Source organism: Lycium barbarum, chromosome 3 (assembly GCF_019175385.1).
Source record: "Lycium barbarum isolate Lr01 chromosome 3, ASM1917538v2, whole genome shotgun sequence".
Classification (NCBI taxonomy): domain Eukaryota; kingdom Viridiplantae; phylum Streptophyta; class Magnoliopsida; order Solanales; family Solanaceae; genus Lycium; species Lycium barbarum.
In genome coordinates, this window is record NC_083339.1 from 48,410,726 (window position 1) to 48,421,152 (window position 10,427).

Consider the following 10,427-nt stretch of genomic DNA (forward strand, 5'->3'; position numbering starts at 1 on the left):
TCTTTTCAATCATGTTCTGGATCTTATGCTTAAGTGCTGGGCAGTCCTCTGTGTTATGACCTGGAATATTAGAGTGGTAAGCACAACTCTTAGACCAATCAAAATTTGGCGGTAGGCTTTTAGGGATCCATCCTTTCTTTGACTTCAGGAGTCCCTTGGCTTTCATTCTCTCAAATATGCTGGTTAATGATTCTTCAAGAGGAGTAAAAGTGCGGAATTTTACGTGCTCCGACTGTCGTAAGCTAGACTGTGCTTGATCGGGTTGATATTGAAAGCCTTGTTGGTGAAGAGATATATGATCACGCGAAACTTGCTGGTTCTATCGTAATTGCGGCTGATATGTAGACCTGACAGCTGAGTCAGTTTCTTTCTTTTTGCCTTGCAAGTTATTGAATGTCTCAGTTTGAGAAGTTGCTTGTACTGATGAAGTGTCAACAATTCTTCCTGCTCGAATGCCTGCTTTTACTTGCTTTCCAACTTGAATTAGATCAGAAAAGTCACGTAACCGTGCACATAACAACTTTTCATAATATATGCCCTTTTGCGTTTGGATGAAAGTTGAAATCAACTCATTCTCGGGCAATGCAGGGCGTATTTTTGAAGCTTCCAATCTCCATCGGATGGCATATTCCTGAAAAGACTCATGTGGCATTCTTTCTATCTCACACATATCATAAAGATTTGGACTAATCCCGATGTTAATCTTGCATTGTTCTACAAAGTCGCGGGCCATGTCCTCCCATGTGTACCATTTGCAAAAGTCTTGTTCTGTGTACCAATCTAATGCTAACCCTGATAGGCTCTGAATGAACAATTTCATTTGTATGGCTTCATTTTGTCCAATTCCCATTAATCTGCTACAATAGTCCTTCAAGTGCGTAACAGGATTTCCTCTACCATTGAAGGTGTTGAATTTTGGCACTTTGAATCCTGGCGGCAACTCAACATTTGGAAGCATGCACAAGCTTTCATATCTTAAACTTTGGACATTTCTTGCCCGCATCTCTTCTTCGACAATTCTTCTTAAATTGTGAAGCTCTCTATCCGAGTCATCCCAATTGATTGCATTCGTTTCATTTCTCAATCTCTTGTATGGGCATACCGCTAGCTGATTTTGCTAGTTTTTTGCGAAGGGTGCTGCAAGTGCAGGCTTTTGGACATTAGGCATCAACGTGACCTGCAAAGCTTCAGGTTTAAATAGAGTATCTTGGCGGTATATATATAGGAGCTGGGTGAGGAGAAATAGTGAAGGAAATGTTTTGGGTTGAGCCGGAAGCTGAACTTGTGTTAGGAAGAAGGCCGAAGGTATTTCCTAAATTGACCAACATGCTTCTTTGTACCACATTCTTCTTGCTATCCTCATTTTGCGCTTGCACCAATCCCACACCGATGTTGAATGATTCAAATCTTTTTGCCATTGTATCTTGTCCTTAACCTAGATTCGCAGCCAACGCAATGTTCAATGCTAGGCAACCTCTAAAGAATTAAAACTAAACAAGTAGAAAATAAATTCAAATAATTCTCTTAGCATCAAGTAATCGCAAATAAATTCAAGAGCGAGCATATCACAAATAAATTCAAATAAATCACTTAGCAAGTAAGCAAGCAAACAACTTACAAAGTTTATAACACAGACATTAATAACACGTCCTAAAATGCAGGGACCTCTTTATGCCAGAGGTAGGCCTAACGCCAAATATTCGAGATTATGATAGAGTGATCCAGGCCATTTAATTGAGACACTTAAGTTTGGAAATAAAAGGGTCAAGTTTCGTTGAAATAACAAAAGCGAGCACATTGATGAGACAATTAACCAAAATACATAAAAGGTGACACAATGTAAAACAATCCTTAGACTTAACCTAGATCATGTCATTCAAAATTATATCAACACTGAAATTCCACTTTGCAGCCTATAATAATTTTCAACCGTCTGTCATCACACTGAGAGTTTCTCTTATAGGAATGGATCCTTCAATTTATATATAAAGCTTAAAAATTAATCTTATCATACCTTCCCGGGCATTCAACTGTAACTGTACGCGATATGTAAGCATCTAAGTTTTTAAATTTTATCTTATCATTATCTTCATCTCCGTAGATATTGTCAGTTCCGTGTGATACAATCATTTAATTTCGTCCGTTGGTGAAAAACAAAATGAAGCAGAGGGATTAAAGGTCGATTGATAAAACTGAGATTGAATGCTTGTCAGTGGCAGTGAATATAGCAGAGAAAGTAGGCTGCTACTGCATTTCCCTTATGAGACAATAATAAACAATATTTTAATCCTTTTTGTCCTTCTTCCTGTATTCTCTCGCCCATATCTATAGCTTTATGCCAATAAAATAGTATAAAGAACTTTTAATAATGCTATTCCTATTTTGTATAAGTAATAATATTGATCATTTGGAGATAAACATAAATGGATGGAGTGGAATAGGCATCAATCAGAAGATAACTCCAAGCTCATATATTTACTAAAGATGCAGCCCATAGAGTACAACGACAAACTCATTAAAATGCAGCAATAGTTCATCGAATATAACTCAAATGAAGCATCTGTTTGCTTTAAAGTGCAGTTTCGGCTCAAGTATTATGTCTCCTAGAATCAAAGACAGCAGTGGATGATTAACATACAACAACAAGCAACAACAAACAGTAGCAATAAACAGCCACAGATGGCAGCTGCTAGATAGCAGCGAGATGAAACAACCAAAAGCAGTTGTAGATAGCCATAATCAGCAACTGTTTGGCAAAGAAAATCTAGCAGATTCACATCAATGCAGCACCAGCATCTCAGTCATATATCGCAGCAACAAGCAACCACAAGAGGCAGCCACATCGAATAACAATAAAGCAGCAACACGAGATTATTTTGAACATAACAGTGACTTCGTCAGCAAGCACAACGGCCATTTCCTTTACCTCAAATTGCAGCAAATATTCACGAAATAACAGTAATTTCAGCAAAGCATCAACAACAAAAATGAGTTTTGAAGTTCAGCAATTTTTTTTTTTTGGGCAAAGAAACCACCAGCAGTTAGGCTAAAGAAATTGACCAAAACATATCAATTGTTTGGACCCCATATCTACCTAAAGTGTAGCAGATAGTTCTTCAAAGTGTAGCAAGCAAAAGGCAATGGTTCATAGCAGCAACAAGTAGCAACAGAATGGCCAACTATGCAGCACCTCAAGAGGGCAGTAACAAACTTACCCAAATTACAGCAACTCCATGGAAACATATCAACAAACCACAGTGGCAACACTTTTTAATTTTAGAAGTGCAGCAGCCAGTAGGAAACAGTTCACACAGCAAGAGCCATTTTAAAGGTGCCAACATCCAGAATCCCATATTGCAGGAAATTACAAGACACTTCAACTATAGACAATACAACAAGTGCAACAAAGAAGCAAATAACAAATAATGGCAGTTTACCTCAGAGGTGAAATATACTAATAATAATTCTAAAAAAAAAAACAGTAACTCAAGTATAGCATTTGTTCCAGCAGCCCCATATAACAGCAAAGTTGTTAGAACATGTAACAACAAATTCACTCCAAATGTGGCTCAAAAGCTAAAAGCAAGCAGCAGCCACTCCATTTTAAGCTTAGCCACAACTCATGGACATTTGGGATTTGGAGAAGTTCCCCAAGTCATGCAAAGAAAGAGAGGGGTGAAGGATGAGTATCCACAGATGATTCCCAGCAAAACGGTAGCAAAAAAAAAAAAGTATAATTGCCTAGTCTTGGTTCAAAATAGGGCAGAATGACAAAGGGCTGGAGTTCCCAGGATCAACAACAATGAATGGTTTCGTCCATATTTAGCTCATAACTCAACCAAGAGTTTCCAATAATTCAACAATAAAACAACACACTAGTCTTTTGAAATTAGAACATTTGGAAGAAACTTGATTTCTCTGGGGCATACTTTAAAGTATAGCATTGGAAAATAATAGGAACAACATGCATTCCAACAGTTTAATACATAGGATTTTAGCAACTAGTAAACCAAACCATATAATGGAGTGCATCAACTCAATAATGGGGCTTAAAGAAAATATGAACTTTCAAGGACTGGCCATAAACAATAAACAAAGCAGCAGGCTTAAGAGGCTAAGGCAACAAAAGGGGAGTTCCCAGGATCAACAACAAATTCATGCTTATACCCTCATTAATCTATACTTTCAAAACTATTGGCATAAGTATCCTCCTACCACACTCGGCTCATTTTAGGTTTCATGACAACTAAGGGAAAGAGAACATTTAAACAGATTTCATGAAAACAGGGGCAACATCATATATGAAAACCATGGACAACATCAGAAATATAATTGCAACATCTACTTGTTACCATTTTTAACAAGACACTAGCTCAACCACAAGCTAGGCAGCGTCTATTTTTTGCCCCGAAATTTAAAGCAGCAAATCAACAACTAGTAGTAACAATAGGCAGCAGTACAGCCTTAGAAAGGCAATCACAATGAGCCACAAAATGCAGCAAACAAATTGTCACAGGGGTATAGTTAAGTGCAGCATTTGGTTTAAGAAATCAACATTTATTTGCAGTTAGCAACATTGATTTAATCCCAAATAGGACTTCTCAATACAACCAACAACTTTTCAAATGTGCAGCAAACCAGTCCATGATATTTGAGTTTTGGAGAATATAAGTATTAACTCTGAAGGTTAAGAATCTGGGAAAACTTAACTGAGTTTAAACTTAAAGCAAATACACAACAAGCTACACTCACTATTATGGTCCAAGGAGACTGAATTAATCTAGAAGGTTCAAAGAGAATTCATACTTCAAAAAATAAAGCAACACAAGAGCCCTTAAAGATTTCAAAACCTGCAGCATTCAAGTTATCTGGACATTAAAATTTTTAAACAGAAGGCCAGATTTATTTTTTTTATATAGTTCTTTTCAAAGGTGCAGTATCTTAAGTAGTTTGGGAATTCTTAACACACATATGCTTGGAAAAACATTCAAAACTTATTTGAGCAAAGATATTTAATGGTCTAAATTTTCAACCAGAATACAAAGGAGTTTAACACACAATTAGTGACATGGTGCAAAACAGAGAGGGACATTGGAATACTTTGTTACGGGAAACTATTTTTTCATGCTAACAGGTAAATAGTTTTCACTCTTTACATGATTTAACATGAAGGATATTTATATCTAAACGTAACTGTCCCTTTTTTTCTTCATCCATTATAAAAACATATCTCAAAACAGTCACAAGAGAAGGAATCATATTCATGACTTGTAGAGGGAACTTGGATAGTCTTGATAAGCTGGTTATGTTTTCAAAGAATGGTATGCATACAGACAACATAAAGAGGAACCAGCAAAATGTGAATAGATTCCCTAAAGTCCCAGCTTAAAATATCATGTTTTTAAGCAGTTATCCCCTAGGCTCAAACAAGGTCGGGTCTGCAGTTTTATTTCAATTCCCCATTAGGATAACTCAAGTTGTCCATAATGGAAGGAAACTAAATCTAATGAACATTTACGACAACTATATCAAATCAGAACCAAGTTCATACTTACAAACCATTGACCTATAACTCAAACCCCTCTTTTAGGAGGTATTTAACCAGAAAAGATATCTTAGCTAAGATAAAATAATCATTTTGAATCCTTGAATTGAGTACAGTTTGCCATAAAGAAAAAGATGTTAACTACTAGACCACCAACCACTAGGAGAAATATATAATGTGCCTCAAGGGACATTTAGAAGAAAGCAACTAAAGTTATGGAAATGTTCAAAACCAAAATAGAGAGGAACTTTAAACTAAGACTGTTGAACTCCTTATTATCTTCAAACAGGGATTAGCTATGGATCATGATAAAAGGGAACTCCTTACCAAGATTAAAGCACAGTAGGGACTTGATTAAATCTTAACAAAATCTCATTCAAGTCATTTCAAATAATAACTTCAACTGGCAGCATACTATTAATCAAGCTACAAGCTAACATTCAGTAAATACACCTTTAATTACTAAGGGTAAACATAAATTTATTCATGCTCTTCTTAGAACTCTTTACACTCAAAGTGATCACATTGCTAACTACATAATCAGACACAGAAGCAAATATCAAATGTAACATAGGAACTTAAGCATTAAACTAGCTTGGGGGTGTGAAAAACCATCCTACAAAAAGAAATGATTCCAAACTCGACATGTCATGGTTAGACTTGGATCCTTCTATCATTATCACGTTACACATAATATGCTTGTTGGTCGTTGGGTTATGAAACCCGTCGAAAATTTGGTAGGTTACCTAATTGTGGAGTCGATACCAAGGACCGACCCACCTAAGGCTTATGCATGCATGACTTAAATAGAATTGGTGGCAAGCTCTATCTTAGGCTGACTAGGAGTTGTTTTCCTATGACACAAGGCTCCCACAAGCGGACAACTTGGGAGTGGAAAGTCCGTGGTCGTCGCTGCACCGCCGATCGACTAAATCCACAAGATTGATCCAACTAAAAGGGTAATTTAGTAGTGCACGACCGCGAACCGCGAAACCGCTTTAAGTGTGTGAATTTGTGTGAATTTTCCAGGAGTGGAGGAAATATGAACGGAATGCCATTTTAAGGAAAAACAATAACATATTGTTGCATAGAAAATTTCACATAATCAAACAACCACTTAAAAACACATAAGAAATAAAAGCAACAATAAAGGCAAAAAAAAAAAAACCCGAAACATCCAATTACTTAATTATTAACCTAAGTTGTTATGGTTAAGAACCTAAAGTCCCCAGCGGAGTCGCCAAGCTGTCATACCCCATTTTAACCAGGTTAAATTAGAGCACAACATATTGGAGATTCCTATCTTGCTTGTTTTAAGGAGTCGCCACCTAATTAATTTAATGGTGAATTAGGACACCTAATTTATTAACTAAGGTAAAGCTAGCTAAACCTCCGTTAATGGTCTACTTAATTAGCGTGATTCTAGGTAAGGGTTCAAGATTATCCTAAAGGGAAGGGATTAGACATCCTTTAGAATCCGTTAACTACGGTTAACCGGCCAAACTTAGGTTAATTAATTCTAAGGTCTAAAATTTAAGAAAATAGCTTTTAGAAAAAAGATAACTGATAACTAACAAAGTTTAAAACATGATTATATGAATGTTGCACTCTATATGGTGAAAATAAGTACTTAATGTTCAGAGCAGTAATCCTAAACGATAAAATCTACCCCTTTCTAATCCTACGTTATCGTGAACAACCCAAAACAAAGATGAGATAAAATACAAAAAAAAAGAAAAACACTCACAAGTAAATCAACAAGTAAGTCTAAGGAAGGTGATGATGATTCCAAGTGCGGGTATATCTAGTCTGATCTTGAGACTCCACCTTGCGAGAGTCCCAACTTAAGACTCCATTTGCTCCCAAAGCGTACATGCAAAAAGAAAGAGGAGATAAAGAATGAGTATAAAAAAAACACAAGAGTTCTAACAAGATGCTTGATTGCTTAAACGTCGTACTTTGGTTTATGTTTTACAACAGTTTAAAATGACTAGTAAAGCCAAGCTTCAAAACAGTCCCTAACTCTTTAATTTGAAACCTAGGAATTTATTTCTTGCTCAAAGAACTTGTCGAGTCACATTGTTTCAAAGATAACATAAGCAGCTAAGAGCAACACGAAAGGCTTAACAAAGCAGCAACTAGCAATTAGGAAAGTCCAGCAATCCTCTTTCTCAGACGCATAACCAGTAAACCGAAGATACAGGCCAAGTAAGGGACAAGCAAGACATTAAGAGATAGCACAGAACAACTTCTGGAAATCTGATTCCCTTTAAACCTACAGAATTAGTTTTCACTCTTACAAATCATACTTTTACTCATCTCGGATGAAGAAATAGTTGAGGGACGAGACCCTTTATAAATAAAGAATTTGTTCATATAGGCTTAAGGTAAAACAACCATTAAAGGAGGTTTAAACCAGGCAAACGTACAATGATGCTTAATTATAAAATAACTCATCGTATAAGGCTTCCATGGATTAAGCTAACTTAGGCAGGCTAGATGACTCAAATACTAAGCAAAACAGAAAGGGTCTTTCTCTTTCGACTATGATCACAGTTTCGGCAAACAAATCAAAGTAGGGTATGTCATCTTTATTAAAATAGATCAAGCTAAACATGATACAATTCTTCAACAAATGAAACAAAGAGATTTACAATGGCATAGCAACTAGTCGCGGCTAACCATATAAACATCCAGCGATGAATAAGAACCAAGACATTCAAACACGCTTAGCTAAATAAGATCAATCTATTTAAGAGTGAAATAACAGTGATTAGACCATGCTAAACTAACTTAACATATCAAGCAAAACTTAATCATCCTACATAAGAACATTATTGACCTGATTAGCGTGTTTAATAACTAGGTGAATTCTTTCCCATGATCCTATTCCTTTGAACTAAATCGAACTGAACACGAATATGATTCGCACACAGAACCCGACTGTCCTAACACGTATACAGGTACTGAATACACAAATCCATAGAGGCAGAAAAATAAACCAACACAAGATAAACACACCTGAAATAAAATAAACAGACGCGAAAGGGAAAGGAGAATCACCTGCTTCGGGTGCAGCGAAGTGGGTGCGAGGTCTCCGATTCACACTCGAAACAACTACAACTTCCGAGTTTGCGTATATAGGATTCAAAACAGTGACAGGCAAAATAAGAAATGCAAAAAATGAAGCAACGCTTCGAATATCACGAAAACAATGGCTAATATTTTTAGGGGAAAATCCGCGATTCCAGAACTCTCTGTTTCAAGAATTCAAGGTAGCCAAAGAGAACATCCTTTTCAGGGGATTTTTTTTTTCAGGCGACTAAAAAGCTGTATTTTGTAGGGGATTTTTTTGGGGTTCAAGAACTCGTTTTGTAAGGGGATTCTTGCGATTCCAGCCCCTGAACACTCGTTAAATCCGAGCTTGCGATGCTCGAATTTAAAGCACAACCAACGCAAACGAAAACAAAATGACTGGTTTTTGACTTGATATTCAGAAAATAAGGCTGATGAATTAATATTGCTTAGGGGATTTTTGCCACCGAAAAAAAAAACTCTTCAGAACTTTAATTTTCAAGGGGATTTTTGCGACTTCAAAACCTCGTTTTGTAAGGGATTTTTGCGATTCCAGGGCCTGTCCTAATGGATTAACAGAAACGAATATTTATAGGGGGAAATCTAGGGTTTGCTTTTGAGAGGAGCGGGTACAAAGGGAAGTGGAGGTTGCAGAAGCGTGGGGAACCAGGGGAAGTGGAAGAGAGAGAGGAGCGGGAAAAGGGGATAGAGAGAGGAGCGTGGGTGAGCGGCAGCTAGGGTTTTGAAAGAAAAGGAGAAGGGAAAAGAGAGAGAAGGAAGCGGGGGGGGGGGGGGGGGGGGGGGGGCGGCGCAGATAAAAAAATGAAAAGGAAACCTAATGTTTCCTTTGTTAAATGAAAGGGCGGGTCGGGTCAAATTTTGGACTAGGTTATTTTAAAATGTTGGGCTGGTTGTTTTAAAATGTTGGGCTGGGGTGAATTAAAATGTGGGTTGGTTGGGTAGATGACTAGGGTGCTGGGTCGGGTTTTTAAGTTAAAATATGGGCTGAATGAAAGAAATAGTTTGGCTTCTAAATTTAAATAAAAGACCCATTTAATTAATTGTATATTAAGTGTGCTAAAATATCCCCTAATATAAAAATATGTAGTTATTAGTGCTCGGATAAAAAATAAAATGACGCCATAATAGATGTGCGATAATATATTTGAAATTCAACAGTAAGTAAATGCTATTATTAAGTTACGCGAAGATAAATGTGATGCGTGTGCATAAGCTGGTAAAAATGTTGAAATGATAAAAATGTGAATTATAATAATAGTGGTAACAAAATAATAATAATAATAATAATAATAATAATAATAATAATAATAATAATAATAATAATAACGGTAGTAATAACGGTAATAAAAGATAATGACGGGATAATTAAATGCTAGTATTAATAAAATCTAATAATTATAGTAAAAAATGCAAATAATTATTTTTTAAAGTTGCCAAAATATTGGAAGCGAAAAATAGTTATTTCGGAGGAAAGGTGGGACAAAATTGGGTGTCAACACAACACACCGATAAACAAGACTCTACTAGACACGATCTGTAGACACTCCGAGGATGAACTACTCTGATATCACTTTTTGTCACGACCCAACCCCGTAGGCCGTGACTAGTGCCCGAGCTGGACACTCGTATACGTACCTATTAGCTATAATCAACCCAAAACTAACATAATATAGAAACTTGTAAAGCAAAACGTCATCTCAGAACTGTCACATATATATATCATGGTAACCTGTCTCCTGAGGAGTCACAGTCAATCAAGCATGACATAATACGCAAGCCGACACGG